General features: G+C 38.4%; 1 long non-coding RNA gene across 1 annotated transcript; it reads left to right on the forward strand.

Moving 5' to 3' along the window:
• The first annotated feature begins 391 nt into the window (after window positions 1-391).
• Window positions 392-11,126, forward strand: LOC136448272 (uncharacterized). Its single transcript, XR_010757851.1, has 2 exons — window positions 392-1,336; window positions 10,639-11,126. It is a non-coding gene; the product is annotated as an uncharacterized lncRNA (long non-coding RNA).
• The last annotated feature ends 6,213 nt before the right edge of the window (window positions 11,127-17,339 follow it).

The raw sequence follows: 17,339 nt of genomic DNA on the forward strand, positions 1-17,339 counted from the left end.
ACATCTTCATGGTCCTTTTTGATGTAACGCCACCTCTAAAGATTCCGCTGGGTTCCCTAAGACCTCTATATTTAAAAAAAAAGAAAGAAAGAAACGTAGTTATCGAGGCCTTCTCAAGAATGTCTTGAACACCTGGATATTTGAAGTGTCCATACCTCGGGGATTACTGATAGTGCATTATCATATCTCTTTAGATTTGCCGTCTTCTTGAAATGTGGACAAATTATGACAGTTAACGTTATAACATTACGTACAACGAGTGCTAAGAAACATATCAGTGAAATACAAAGTCACAATCATAACACAACTTTTCAAAAGAAAATGGACGTTAGAATCGAAGTACTTTTCCTCCTTCGGCAAAAGTCAGCGTTTTGCCAAGACCCCATAGGGACTCATCATTGATCCGAATGATTTTAATACGTGATGACGGCACCGGGAAGCAGAAACTAATTAAGGTCAAGCCGTGTTTATTGCACTACGTGGAGACATCACCCACCTGTCAATAAGAGCGGCTAATTTTAGAAATATGTAGGCCATCCGGTCTGCATTTACGTCGTCGTTTTCTGGGCCACCCGACCAGGAAATATCAATATATATCAAGACTTTATTATCAGAATATGTCTCAAAGGATTTCTCGCTAAAGATGAACAAATGGTTATGGAGCAGCTCACGAAGAAGACAGGAACATTAGCTGAACATTTTTCTTTTTATTTGAGAGAAAAAATGAAATTATCTTTTCTTTGTATGCCTTCGAAAAGAAGTTAAGGCTTGAAATATGAGTTGAAACGAAGCATAAAAAAGCAACAAACAGCATTTTTAGTAATTGCAATGATAGAATACGATGTATACATATTGTATGTGTGCCTGTTGAATTTGTATAACAAATAGGAATCAGGCAGTGGTGGATTTGAAATTTTCAACCAAAAGGCTGTTTTTTTCTATCTTTGCAATTCATACAGAATCAGCAACAAATAAAAACGAAAAGTGGGTTTGTAACAATGTCGTTCAACTACACATCTAACGGTGAGGTCAGGGGTCATCCAAGTCACGTGGTATTTGAAAATGGATTACTTTCTAATCCCCTGTTTTCAAGTGAGACAGTCGACCGAGAGGCAGCCACAAAAATGGCGGAACGAAAATCTTTATTCTGTTCCTCAAATTTGCTGTCATCTCTCTTCCAATTTCTGGTAAAATAGCACGTGATGGTTTGTAAGTTGTCAGTAGATATATGATTGTAGCGAAGATTGAAAAATGGGCAGCAGAAATATGGTTTGCCGTTAGACTAAAAAATTGTGACTTCAAGATGGCGCCGATGTCGACGCTCTGTGCCAATGGCGTGAGTATTTTATCGTTATTTCTTTCCAACGAAGGTATTGTGATGCCACAAGTGCTTGATCACATTCATGAGTCGTACTGTTTTATCAATAAAAAGAAAACAATGTTCGCCGTTTTCCTAACAACAAAGGAGTACATGTTTACGTTGAAAGGGTGTTATATACTATACCTCTGTAGTCGGTGAAACCGATCTATTTGGAAACAAAGGACAAAAATAACGTTCTTGTTTTGTGAGTAACAACTATCACAATACTGAGCCTTTCTTGTGACTTTCTGCAGCTAATATTTCATGAAATAATGTAGAAATTTGTTTCTGTTTCAATTGGTCGTTTGTTTGATATTTAGCCTGTTTTGTTGACAACAATTTTCAGTGAAAATCTGTTCAGAATATTCTGTTTATATGCATGCATGATGCAATTTAGTCTAAACCTTAATAGCCAGAGCAATGCGGGTATGGATGGAAAATGTGAGAGAAAAAGTGTTACTACTGCTGTAAAACTATGATATCCAATCCTTGAAATACTACATATTAAAGGGAAAAAGTCCGACGTACACAGATAGTTTCATGTTATTTTTTGTGTGTGGTGACAGCATATCATTGGAACTTCTTTTCCTAACAGTTTGCTTCTAATTTTCTTAAATGAAATCAAAGGACAATGTCACGGCTTGAGTTTTCTTTAAAGTCACAATATTTGAGGCCGAATTATGCTTCTTTTTCATTCCAGACTTTTCATGTGTATTTGTTTCATCGCAATACACATCCCCAATCCCAATACACAACCCACTGTAATCATCATTATGTATTTATGCGTCTGACACCATGTGTCTAAACCGGATTTTCTGTCTTATCTGAAATTAGGGAGGGGCGTATGGTAATGTCAAATCGGAACGCAATACACATCCTTACCAATACACATTTCAACAAGGCATTTTGAGATCCTAGATATTTATCTGCTGTTAACTCAGAAGGATCCGGTTTCTATTATTTCAGACAGATTAGTTTCTTGGAATGTTGGTGCCTGATCTAATGATTATGCAGAAATTTGCGGGATTTTCTGAGGAAGATGTGTATACATTAATTGTCTTCTTATGCAAAAATGTTAAAATTTATTGACTAGTCTTTTATTGTGTGAAAGCAACAACAATAACAAGGTTTTTGCGTGTGATATAGTTGTTGATGCTAAAGCATGCTTACTGTAAAATATGCTTCCATGTCTTTCTTTCATAAATTTTACTCCAAGCTTATTACAGATTTTAAACGCTGCACATGTAAATCAGAGAGCATTTGATGCATAATTTTGTGGACTCCGAGCGAGGCTACGTTCTACTTTCTCCCAAAGATATACTACAACTGGTACATTTTGTAGCTGTTTGACAATCGTTTTGATTTCGAAAAATATTTAGTAATTAGAAGCTTAAATCTTCCCTAAAGGAAGTATGTAGTCAATTCATAATGATACCAAAGCGTGGATTTATAAGCAAAAGTTTAGATGTACATATTGTGTATGTCGTTGACTTGCCGCCATTTTGGTTTCGTCCGAACGCGTGTACCCCTCGCAGTCAAATTTCTAAACCATTCAAACGAAACAAGCTGAACTCTTAGTTCATTTTACAGTCTGTGGTATACTTTACATCGCTAAACGTTTTGTAGTTTATGGGCGGCGTTTAGGTATAGTTTTTGGCGTGCCGTTTGGAATTGCTAGAAGTTCGCTGTTTTGGCATCATGTCTATGCATTTCAAATGTTGTACTATACCACTGCAAAGTACCAAACGATTTTGTAAGAATTGTAGCTTTTTTTCTAATCTTTTCTTTTTTGATACAAGTCATAGGAAGTCAAATCTTTTAGAAAATCTTTGAAGACAGTTTTACATAGTGGGAGATTATTGTAGATCGAGAGATTTGTAGCCAAAACAAGCGGTTGTGTATTGTGTTGGGGTGTGTATTGGTGGAGGGGTCGCATGTGTGACCGACTTTTCGGCTCGTCTCGGTTGTTTGGGGTATATCGCGTCTCGGAATCAGGTTGCAGACGAACAAAACATGTCAATAGGCCCACTTCGTTTTGAGATGGTGCAGGATAAAATTGATCCAAACTCCAAGGAACGCCCTGTAGTGTTGAAGAACGATTAGTACAACACGGGCGTCCTTTTGCTTACATAAGTACAATTCAAAATGGCGCGACGGCGATAAAAAACACATCGAATTTTCTACTTCAGGTCCACTAAAAACGCAGGTTCCTAGCATTAAAAGTGGTGTATTTATATAGTAAAGGTTCCTGTAAGTTTTGAACGTACGTGAATCATGGAACCACAGCTTTTGTGTTCTCGGAGGACATCAATTTCGATAATTGTCCTCGCGAGTTCGCTTGACATTTTGAACAAACAACAGTGCCCCATTTTCCTGTCACTTAAGGAAATTGCCGAGGTACGTACGCAAACCGTCTATTTTGTGGGTTACTCGGTCCGGTACTACAAAACGGATACTTTTTGCACCAGGTGGTTATTAACAAATGTCAGGGTTCGTTCTCGTCAAGACGTCAACCTCAATCTGTCCGTCTGAAGACTCCCAGATTTTCCTCAGCACAAACAAAATGGCGACGGACACACACAGTACAAAGAGTATAAACAGCACGGTATTTGTACACCATCGAATAGCCTACAAAATCACCACACATTCTAGCGATATCGTGTGGTTTTTGACCAGTAAGTTCTATAGGACAAAGTTTCTAGTTTGTGATACAAAATTCGCCAAGTTTGAGTGGCTAAAGTGTGACAACAAAACACAAAACCTTGTTTCAGCGTTCTCTTGCTTGTGACGGGGCTCTAACTAAGTGTTTTGCATTTTATAAATTTCTGTAGAACCTTCAGTTAGTTATAGTTATATCATAAACCTGAAATGATAACATTGAAACACTCTTATGAGCGTTTGGGACCTAAATTTGATTCAGTATCCAGAATAGATATACAGAAACGGCAAGGACGCATTCTGATTTTTCCTCGCCACGCTAAGAACCGGATATTCAATACGAACAAAACTAAAACCCAACACAGCTTTCTTCGTAATTATAACTATTTTGTTACACATTGCAAAGGCCCAACGACTGTTCCCCTAACGTCTTGTAAATAAGTCGATTGTAAATCATGTCTTTTCATGTGATTTTTCAGTGCATTTAACATTTTAAACTCTTTGGTTTGTTTGACATTATGACCCCGTCGTCTCTTGAATGAATGCCTGTTGTACTTAAAAAAAACAATTCGTTTTTTTTTGCGGTATACTTTTTTCAAAACACTGACATTTTTTAGAAATGTCGAGAGACAATCTCATACATGTACAAGGCCCACATATAACGGTAATTCCTAAATTTCTAGCCAAATGATAGTGCACGGCTAAGTTCTAAATTTAATTCTTAAATGCATGTTAGCAGTGAAACGAGAAATGTTGTTATTTTCCCTCAAAAACCTTCCATTCAGACGAACTAAGCTACAACTTGAGTACAACTTGCTTTCAGGTACCATGGTATAAGGGCATGTGGTTAGGGGTCACTCTAAATGTTCGTACTAAGTCTAGAATCAACTAAGCCAGCTATTGAACCCATTCACAGTTTGTCTAAAATCCACAGTTATGTTTGAACACGTTATAGCCCCCAAGTGTGTGTTCCTACACCATATGTGTAAGCAAATTATACTTCTCATACTAAATCTAGAACCAACTAATCGCCAGCAATCGTAGTGCCCATTCACAGTTTGTCTACAATCCACAGTTATATTTGAACACGTTCAGAACATGTTATAACCTCCTCGAGTGTGTTCCTTCACCACATGTGTAAGCAAATTATACTCCTACAAGTTAAACAGATTAGATCGTTAACATACATACACAAGCACGTTTTCCTCTTGTGGTTTAGACGCTTTTTCGGGCAATTAGAAGCGACGAGAAGCTGTCGTTTTTGCAACAGAAAATCTGCTCAATGTTGTTTAACAAGAGGCGGTATCCCTTCTTTTGTTACGGATACTATACCCTATCTGCATCGCCGCTTTGTGGAGACATAGATAGAATTCCGCTTATTGAGAGCATCTCTCATTATGCTCTTTGTCTGACGAACTATTGGAAATATCTGAGATAAGATTTCTGCCCGCACTTTGTTCGTGTTTGTATTTTCCGTTGATGTACACAATGGCTATTTGTAGTTGTGTAAGCTAAGTGTCGCGCTATCTCTGAACACACGTAGTTGTTGGGAGTCAGTTAAAATCTACCTAAATCGTCTACTTCTTTTTTTATCTGGCGGTTGTCCAAAAGAGTTGGACGGATCTTGGCATACCGAGGTGTGTTTTGTTGGCAACGTGATCATTCAGTTCGCCACATGTAGCCGCTAAACAAACCAAGCAAGTCCTTATTCATTTCGTCTTATTATGAAGTTACTCTGATGCTAGGAAACCACAGAAAGGAGGGGTTCAAGGAAAACGTCTGGTTTCTAAAGGAATTAGGATCACGGAACAGACAATACCATAGCAACGTTAAATGAAATCCGCCTGCTTTTTTGTTATTAAATACAGGCATTGAATTTAGATTGTTTGGTCACCCTTATTTGTGAGGGGTGGTTACAGAGTTAGGCTGGGCGACAGGCCTTCTGTCACAGCAGGGCTTTGTAGCAATTTGCATGTGAGTCTAGGGGGAGTCTGTACTGTCCGTGCATGTTGTCTTCAGCTATTTCTAGGCTAGGTTACGTTAAATCTCCTTTGTATTATCAACAGTTTTAGCGTGCTAGAAAACAACAATATAAATGAATCGCATTTTAGGATCTCTTTTGACAAACAAACGTTGAATTCTTGCGAAGAATTGTTTGCAAATGATAAAACAATGAGAAAGTATATAATTTTTGGTAATCAATCAATTCTTGATGCCTGCAGCAGTGACTGAAAGAAGGGAAATCTACTATCATTGTTTTAGTAAAAGTTCGGCAAAAAGTCTATAGATAGTTCCTGAAACTGATGTTAGCACTGCATTCGCATACAAAGATTCGAGGCATGCCGACAGTGCAATGGTCATCCAGTTCTTCATTGCGCTATACTTAAACCCTTCAATATAAAATAAATGTAAACAGCGTAATTGGAAAATGTTTTCTAGGATAATAAATAGAAAATTTTGGAGAAACCTACAGTTCAAATGTTTATGCAGAAAATACAAAAAAATGAGGTGTTAGAAGAATAATCAAGCCATGTCGGTAACCTTGGGACTGGAACTGTATTACTCATAGCTGTGTAGAACTCATTCACAAATGAACGAAATAACGAATGAATAGATGAATGAATGAATGAATTCATGAATGTAAAAAAATAGATACATACATAACAAGACAACACACCAACTTCATACCGCGAACTTTTTGCATAACACCAACAACAGAAACTGGCTATAATTTGTTGTGTACTAACTACAAGAACACACATAGAAACTCCCCCTGAAAATTGCGTCCATCAAATTGCAAGAAAACTAGATAAATGCTATAAATAGTTAACTTCTAATTCAGATAGTTCGAAGAGATGGGTTTTGTTGATTAAGTACTGTAAATGCATTCAAGTTCGCGTGTTTTTTATCTCGCAAAGGCAAAAATGAGGTGTTGCGGTGGTTTTTAAGTTTGCGATAGCGCTATAGTCACATACTGCTACAGTACTGGACAAAAATGTTCGCGGTGTTTTTAAGTTCGCGGTGAAACGGTCGGCCCGAAAACCGCGAACATAAAACCACCGCGAACATTTCTGCATTTACAATACAACATTGGCATCTTGGTGGCAGATCCCAAATACTGTACACGATTTAACTGTGTGACGGGAATGGAGATTTATCTCTGTTGTCCCGTAGTCTGTTTGTTAAACACGTTCATTCAAGCTCGGCTAACGAGATTAAAAACTTCAAGGGGCACTGAGAAAAGATGTCATTGTGAAAGAGACTTCTAGCTTTTCAATTAGAGGTTAGAAAAGGTTAGCATAGATTACAATACATACACGCGAACGAAAGAGACGTAGAAGTGTTAGAATTAGAAAAAGTTTGTTTTTCCTGAAGGTAATTTAAACTATCTGAGTGATGCTAGTGTAGGTAAAAGATGGTATTTTATTTAGATAAATTTTACGGTAGTCAACAGTAATAATTGTCGTGCTATAAGGCTCACCAGGTGTCCAAACTGGCGGGAAAAATTATGGAAACGTGGAAATCGTTTTTAAGGGGGAGGGGGGCGCGTCACGTCGGGTTGTAACTATATGTTTAAGAAACAAACTCATTTATTCATACTTCCCCTCATAAAGAAGCTTACAGAAGCGGTAACTATACACATAAGTCTTAGCAGCTTATTTGACGTGATGTTTATTGGAAAATATATTTGTTTTTCAAACATTTCGACTGCGAAAGCAGCTCCGATCAGTCACCGAAATCCCAAAATGTCAGTTCCTGTTCCAATATTAATGTAATACCAGAGTTTACTTGCAAGGTAACTTGTTCTGTGTCATTATATCTTTGTAGGTTAATCCTACATTATGAAATAGTTGACAAGACCTGAGCGCAAGGTTTCGCTAGTGTAAATGAAATACTTCACTTGTCGATGTAGAGGTATTTCGTTGAAGATATTTGCTGGTCGACTCGCACTCAGTGATGGAATTCACTTTATCGCACATTTATTAGTAGCTTTGCTTTGATGTTGGGTTTCAATTTGCAGTGTCCATTCCGTGAAACTCAATTATATCGTAACCCCAAGGACAAATTGTCCATTTATACCGTCCTTTTGTTGGCGAGAGACGGGTTTGCATATGGATGTAGATTCCAGTAAGATTTGCGTCGAATTCTGCCTTTGATGTGAGAAGAATGTACATTTCAGAACAACCAATAAACGAGCGCGCAGCCCGCCTTCGCCTGATTAGATTACGCACTTTATGTTTAACGTAATGTACTTTTTCTGAGCTGCCATTCGGTGTAATTTACACCTTCCTTTGATCACAACTGACAAAATTATATTCGGCACACAAAAGTCTGACAAGCATTCTTTTGTCATTCAAGTGGTATGGGATTAAAGACTAAGTTTCAAAGTTTAGTCATGTAAAATGTATGCGGCTACAAACAACGCAATTCATTAATTACTACCGCTAAGACGATTAACAGAACCTTGCTTGCAATTATGAGTAAACAGCTTCTAATAAACTAATGTGGTAATTAAGGTACTTTTCCTTCTTTTCTAAAACATTAACTTATATGGTAACTTATTTGTCGCTGACAAAATTCGTTGTATTCATTGTTATGTAGTGATACCCTTATAATTGTATAGATATATCCGTATTTATTCTGTTTGATGTTTGATTAGGTCAAATTCTTATCGTCTTCTTGAGCTATTTGTTTCGCCAAATCTCAGCCGCATGTGGGATAGATTTGACAACAAGAGGCAATAGAAGACTATAGGCTTAGATCTGCTTTGTTAGATAGTTGTGTTGTTATTTACGCTGCGTTTGTTTTGTCTGAAAGAAGTAGTTACAAGGCGGAATGATTAGCAAGCACCTGTTTGGCCCAGCTTTGTGGACTCGCGCCGCCAATATCCCTGTCACCCTACCTGCACGTTCTTCGCATAATAAATGAGAAGACCACCCCCTACACCTGCAGAGACCTTCCCTAATCCTTAGCGACAAGGGTATTTGTGAAGTATTGTTGTTAATTCAATAACAAGACAGGTTAAAGTCCTCCAGAAATTCTTGATAACGGCGTTCATATCCAAACAAAATCGGGGGGCACTTGGCACTAGGTGGGGTATGCGGCTGCATTGTTCTAGTGCTAATGCGTCCCCGGGACAATGATGATATTTTAGTGCGGTGTAACCGTGATAAAATTGTCATGTTGATCGGTAAAGGCAACACGAACGTTTGAGTTAAGACGGTGGAGTAGGATGTAATAATTGACATCATTAATTCCTGACGGATTAGCTGTTGGTACATGCAGCCGGGCAATTACCGCGCCAACCACGGCAGATTTACTACAAGGATTGACTCCCAGTATTCATTGTGTATAGATTTTCTATTGTGAATGGTGTTGTAACCGACGTTGTTCGCAAAGTCGCCATCATTTGTCACTACAAGAGAGCATTGCCCTCTCGCTCTTCAACAAGTGTTTTTGGTTACGGTCCGTCCTATAGAATGTCTCTATACATTAGAAGTTGTTGTTCACAAGCCGGTGGTTTCAAAGCAAAACCGCCATTTGAAATTAACCAGACTCATCATTAGTAGAGTCAATTCCATGTCACCGAGAGGGTTTTCAGATGATATTGCTAATAAGTTTGAACAATTTTAGAGAAAAGACTATTTCAGTCAAAATAATTCCAGACCGTTCAAACAATTAGAAATGAAAGTTTGAACATGTTTGAACTCATCTATATATTTTGGAAATATTATGAAAGTATTTGCACAAATATGTCTTTATTTAGAACAGTTTTCAAACATCTGTGTGATTGTTCTACTGTTGGAACATGTTCCAACATTTTGCATCATTCTCAAAATGGTAGATTTGGATTATTGCCCCAATAAAAGTAGGTGCTAATCACGCTCTATTGTCTGCCTCTGTATATTTTTAGATTTCACGTCTGGACACTGGCAACTCTTTTGTCTTTAGGTGTCTATGCATGGCACCTAGGCCTAATCCCCTATACTTTGAAGGCATGTGTGAATTGCCCTGTTCCCAGCCCACTGACCCAGTTATATCATATTTGTAGAATGTTGGAACATGTTCAAACAATGATCAATCTATGTTGCAACAGTTTAGAAACTAATACAAATAATGTGTTCAATGTTGGAAATTTGTTTAACCTGTTGGAACACAGCAGAAAATATTTAAAACATCAAATAAATGTTGGAAGTTGTTCTTAACAGTTACTTATCTCACATAGATTGTAACAAAGGTTTTGTAAATGTTAGAACAAAAGGCAACAAACACCCTCTCGGTAATGTGGAATTGACTCTATACGAATTTGTCATTTTCAAAATTGTCACTTTGTCATGTATAGGGTGACATATAAGCATTTCTGGCGGCCAAATGCGCTCGAATCAGAATTCCACACTCAATCGCTCGATTATCCAACTCATGTCAAAAGTCGCAATTCTTTTTTCTTCGCAAGGCTTTTTAGAAGCTGTGCTGTGCTTGCAGCTGGGAAGATGAATTGGCGTCTCGTTTCCGATAATGAATTTTGGCTTGTCGAAACGCCAAATGTTCGCACATTACGTCTGATCCATTCTACTCTGCCTGACATGTTTTAATGACGATTGCCATTTTTCTTTCGGTAGGGCGCTGGAGCCACTGTGTTCGGGCGTTCATCATTTCTAGTTGAGTGGGTCTAGCGGATGGCATCTAACCAGGCACGAGGTACTACCATGCTGAAACATCTTCCCTTCTACTAAAACAAATACAAATATAGAATATGCCTCTCTAAAATTCTTTGAATTCGCACACAATCATTGTAAATTTGTAACTCTATCAATATCGAAATGAGAAATTGTAAAGTATTCAAAATCTTGATATCAGTAGATACGACGTGAAATAAAGGATTTGTGAATACGATGGATTATTGTAAGATCAGATATTATCGTAACAGTTATGCTTCATGGATGTTAGTGACTCTCTCATTTTGTTTGTGTCTTTCACCTGCCCAAATGCGCTCTACGATGGTAGTCTTAGATATGAACAAATCACAGAAACAAAGAGTCTACGACATTCATACAACCAGAAATGACATGTTATCTAAATGTTTGGATTAAAATACTTTGCTTCCCAATCCTTGATTGTTTTGTATTGGTTGGTAGTAGTTAGTTCAAAGCACGATAGAAATAACTATAAATATCTCTAACAGAGGGTATATAGATTAACTGAGTAGACGTCGTTTTGAAACTCGATACTAACAAACTGGACTTGATGTCGCGGGTTCAAGTCCTATGTGGCCTCTTTCGAGCGCACTGTGCCCAGTTTGCTAGTAGACGAAAAAGGCAGGACATAAACTTTAACCACCTGTGGACGTGTCCGTACATACTACAGATGTTTCTTCTTTGTCTTGATAATTACCCCTTGTATTAAAATGTGTCTAGGGTTGAGAAGAATTATGGACATGTAACTTGAGATAGAACACAGATGGGGGTAGTAGAATTGAAGCAACGGAAGGTTGAACATAAATGTTTTTTTAAAATCACAACAAACAAAGGAACTGAGTCATCTCGGACCCGTCGAGACACCCAAGGTTGTGGTTGGAGGCCACCTGAACTCATAAAACTACTCGGAACAAAAGTTAGTGATATTATCAGTGGTAACTATCGATGGCAATCAGGGTTTTACTACAAACGGTGATCCTGGCGTTTCCGGCGATGTTATCAAGTACTAGTATTTCTGATCGCTGCTTCCGATGGACACAAAGATAGGTGTGTAACAACATCAACCTTTGTTACTGTGAGCATTCTCTAATAAATGATACAACACGGCACAACACAACACGCCGCAACAAACGCACTGCCGATAGCAATATTTCTATCGACACAGCAAGGAAGTTTATTACAGAAAATTATACAAAGGCAATGGTGACCACACGTAGCTATATAAATTTTGGTTGTTGCTTGGTTTAATCAAAAGCTTACACCATTAGGAACAATATCTTCTAAACTTGTAGGGTGACAAACATCGTCAAACAGATGCATACGCCCACCATAGTAAGCGTTGTTTGCTTGCTACAACCTGAACGCTATCCATTGCCTACACAGGCCAGCTCTTTGGCTTCAAGACTGTTACGCCACTCAATGAAAATTTCCTTCGGTTACCGGGGGTCAGACAAAGTTTCCTCGGGGGCATACCATCCCTGTAGCCGACGACCTGGCCTGTCCTGTCCCTGACTGGCTCCCAAGCTGTTGGAGACAACACCGGTGTAGTATTGACTGAAACACAGCTGATTCAACTGTAGGAAGCCCCAGTTCTGGACACGGTCTCACAGTAAGCCATGATTAGCTGTGGTAAGTCCTGGAGAGCGTCCGACCTCTGACAGAGAAGGAAGCGGGAGGTTATTCTCTGTTTACAAACGTTCTTAACTCTTTAATCCCCAAGATACAGCTAATGTGCAGCAAGACGTGGGTCTCACACAGCGTTGGAGTAAAGCTACTTTCACGAACATGCTAAATACAATACAATTTGTATGTTTTGTTTTTCACTAACGTATACACGGTACACAATGCGAACGGATTCGCTTAGAAAATTGAGACGTTTTACCAAAACTCAGAACATTTTGCTCCAGTTTTACACCGTTTTATATTGTTTTACATACAATACAGTTTGTATGTTTTGTTTTTCCCTAACGTATACACGGTACACAATGCGAGCAGATTCACTTAAGAAATTGAGACATTTTACCTAACCTCAGGACATTTCTACTCTGTGAAGTGTCAAAGCACGAGCGCTTTTACATAGTTTTACATATTTTTTTTTCTTCAAAAAAGGACTCAAATAGAGAGCACATTCAGGAAAAATTGTCATTTAGATAATTAACCCCACTCTGCAATTTCACTATTCCATAAACATAAGTACATCCTTCCTTTATTCTGCAAGATTAACTAGCTATAAAATCATTACTCAGTGGTCATATCCTTTGTCGTCATATAATTCATTGCTGAACGGACCTAAAAAATAACCACACCTATGATGATACATAAATACGTCCCATTGCTTTACGAGCTAGTAATTATAGGTTCCATACCCACAGAGAATAGACATAAATCCGTTGAAAAGACGAGACCGTCTATAAAAAAAGGTATTTATCTAAAGACCAAACAATCCCAAATATGCATTACGTGTTATACTTGTCCCTAAGAGATAAACGTGTAACTATAGTATAAATGTATACAGTGACTGTTATTCATATGTCTGATTTGTCGATGTTCTTGGACACCGGGCAGACTTGGCAGGGTGTACGGGCGCCGGTGGACTTGCATAGCGAGCACATGAAGCCGTTGTCCCGTCAAACGTGACCGGAATATGACATACCCGAGGTCAAAGGTGTGAATGAATGAGGCTCGACCAGCGCTGTCCATGTAATAAAGGCTGTCAAAGATAATTCAACTCTTGATTAAACGAGTTTGATTTGTTTGCACTCACTCCTTCAATGGTTTGTAAACATACAGTTTTATTAAAAATGTTTTCTACAATAAGACAGCTCTAATAACAACACACTACTTTCTATATCAAACTGTATACCTCCAATGTGCTGGGTATTTTTTGCGTTGAAATGGTTGTCAAGATTCTTTTACAGTGAAAGATTTAAGGGTAGATATACGAATCGTGAAAGGGACTGTAGCATAGCTATCACAAAACGTTAACGTCAACATTGGATAAAACTGTTCTCTGTGACATTCTAGTGCTATTTTCCAGTACCTTTTATACCTTTTAACATTCTCAATTGTGATCGTTCTTGTCCAGTGGAATCAGTTCTGCCGTCTATGGCGTTGAGGTTGTTAGTGTACAATCAACAGGTATATGCGGACGTGCCACCAATGGCAAACGCGGATAGCAACTCCAGTTCACATATCGAAATAATGTACTTCACTGAACAACCATGTGGTTGAGCCTGGTGCAATTTCCATTACATTACGTTAGATATACTTAAATTCAATTTGATGGCATACAATCTTACAATGCAATGAAATATAATAAAGTTACAGTGTGATGCATTGTTCTATACATGAAATCTTTATTGACGCCACAAGAGTACAGCGACTTTCGTAAGGTATTCTACCACTGAACATTCAAATAAACAAGTGGGTACAAATGAATTAACCTACGTACAAGTATATGAATAAATCAACATGTTGAGTCGGGCGTATTGCTTCTAGACTTCCAGAACTGGTTCTAGACATTCTTTGATATATTTATATAATATTATGAAATTCACAGAATACAAAGACGAATAAAGACATGCAATGATACAGTTTGATGTATTTGTACTGCAATGAGCCAGGGAAATGTAATAGACATTTTATTTATTCTGTCGATGTAATTAATACAAGGATTGTTTGAGCTGATATGTCTTGCGGCAAACTCCAGACAAAAGACGACCAGCTGCCGACAACTCTACAAGTCGCCTGCAGAACTGTCTACTGTAAATCAATCAAATCAATCAACTGAAAGAAAAGAAACACAACATTATGCATTTTTGCAACAACGTTTATCAAACTTTCAGTTATTCTCACCATTAACTTTATTCCTGGGCCAGATGAATGTGTAATCTATATCTTCTTGTGTGAAACGATGTCGTGTACCATGAAACAACCTTGTCTTCTTTAGGATCAAACAGTCTATTGTCACTGCAACACAGTTCAATGCAAGGAAACATAATGCAATACCATCAGGACAAGACAATCCACATAGTTTTGCTGATGAACAAAGGAAACTCAAACGGTGCGTTTGGAATTAACAGCTTCTTCACCCACACATACTAGAAGCATTTCTGCATAATTGATGATTTGTTTAACTTCTCCAGAAGTTATGTTGAAAGATAGGTATCTTCCGGTGCAACGAACGAACACATTTGTTGCAACAATTAATATGTATACAAATAAATCCCTTTTATGAGATACATCGTCCCCGGAGACAACAATTTGTTTTTCTGTAGTTTAATGATGCCATTCATCCATTCTAATTACAGCTGTATGTTAGAAACATTATTTACGGTAGAAAGCGTGTTGCCGATGTTATTAATGAGATCTGTACCAGTTCCAGGAGAAGACACTCATTTTGTAAAGTTCTTATTTTCACGTCAACTTAGTCCAGTGCCTTGCCGCTAAACATACTTTTAAATCAACAGCCATGTTACTTAGAATTATTAGGCTGATATTTGTGAATATAAAAGATCTAAACTAAAATCCAGACGATTTTTTTATCATGCCATTCATACTGGGTTAAAAGTGCTAAATCGATGTCGTTTTGTTGCAAACGTGAAAGTTCACCGTCCACAGGAACTTCAGTTTTTGTTATGAGATGCACGCGGCGCAGTTTCGTCCGGCCATGATTTCCACCGTGTCGGTTAAAGTCGGTGAGCTCAAAATTCAAAAGCAATCAGACCAATTAGTGCTCACATCCGATCTAACGGAATCCTTATTTGGGAAGCAATTTCCCAGAGTCCTCCAGAGGCGGCAGCTTCCACCAGAGGTGAATGTTAAGATCCTGTCAGTTTGTAGTTCCTACACGACCCTTAGTCTTGAACTTCGCGAGCTTCATCCTTCCTCTACAGGTGGGATAATGGGCAGGTGTATTGTGCTCAATCAATCACTCCTTAAGTCAGACATCAAACCGGCTCACAACACGATCCTCTATATACAGAACAGAGCCGGTGGATGATATGCAGAGTCGAGCAGGTTAAGTCAACCAGAGCTGTAGAATTTGTAATGGTAGGTGTTTGGAGAAGAGTGTTGGCTTCATCCGCCTTCTTTAGGGATGAACTACATCTCGAGTCACTAGGAGATCCAAGGAGATATTTAGTCAAAGACCTTTGCACAGAATGAAGATGAGCTGATAAACGACAATGGTGACGGTAGAGCAAATTGTTTTACATCAATAGCATTGACGTGTCGAGTTTATCCGTAAAGAAGGGACAGTTCTAAGAACCCATGCCATTATATGGATGGATAATAGGCACAATTAAGCACTGTGTTTGTCTTCAATGTTATGTTGAAAAATGAATTCTACACGTACACTAGTAGCTAACGAGACCCATTTCGTACCAAAAGGCAGAATGGAAAAAATACATGCAAATACAAGGAATGTCAAGAATAGACACATGAAATAAAAACACATTTGTATACCCGTGCTACACATTTCTTAATAGGTGCATGTAAGAAAAATATACTCGTGCTTCGAGTAATATTCATTTAGCCCTTTTTTTCTGTAGCCACGATGACTGCCGGTGTCTTTTCCGTTTCCGATGTGAGCCTGGTTAGACATTACATCCATACATATATGTGTACAAAGAAATAATATTACAAGCAGGAAAGAGAACAAATGAACAATCAATAATTCAACCAACCAACCAACCAACCAACCAAGCAATAAACCACTAACCAACCAACCAATCAACCAATCAATCAATTAAGAAAAAAACAGTTTCAATCGTCATAAACCATACCGTTATCCTGAACTATAACCATTTTCCGTTCCGGTCAGGTACAATGAAGAAAGTAGCCATGACATTTTTAGTCATTACATAGCCTTAATCTGAGAGGAAACACCGGCTGAAAATATGAGATTTCCTTCTTTCAAAATATTACATGTTTGATTTTATTCTAACAAGAGAACGTTTTTTCATACTTTTCATCTCAGTGGTGGGTCCCTTATACCGCCCCGTGAGGGAAATTGTTGCCAGGTTGGAGTATGACTCGTCACACCTCTGCTTTGTAGATATGAGTGCGTTTTGTCATTTGTCATCTGTTATCAGGGCGAAAAATGCAGCCAGCAATGCGTTTCTAACACGCTGTTTTTCAATTTTTAGCCCACGGCGAGAGAAAACTCACATACGGTTCGCCAGCGAGATGTTATCAGCTTGAAAAGGTGTGCTCACCATTCTGCGTGTTCTCTCGTCTGTAATTCATACCAGTTAGATACAGGCCAACTCTTCCCGACTGGGATTACGGAGGCGAAAAGGAGCTCTCATTTGGGGACCTCTCTGGTTTTTGTCAAGATGTCACCTAAGGCCAACATCTATCAACATTAGTATTCATCGTCCTCTCAGCTAGATTCTAATTGCCTTTCATAAATCACAGGCCCACACCCGCTGTTGTTGCTACTGCGGTACAAGAGATAGCAGTTTTAAAGAAAAATGTTTAACCTCGATTATCTATGAATAAGCGACAATCAAACGTTGCAGCGAGGATCTCAGCGACAACCAGGCATGTGCGTGTGGCTGTTTGTGGATGCTCCATTGTTCATATGTGCAGTAGCATAGCAAAGACGTGTCCTATGGTTAAAA

The sequence above is a fragment of the Branchiostoma lanceolatum genome, chromosome 14, assembly GCF_035083965.1.
Source record: "Branchiostoma lanceolatum isolate klBraLanc5 chromosome 14, klBraLanc5.hap2, whole genome shotgun sequence".
Taxonomy (NCBI): domain Eukaryota; kingdom Metazoa; phylum Chordata; class Leptocardii; order Amphioxiformes; family Branchiostomatidae; genus Branchiostoma; species Branchiostoma lanceolatum.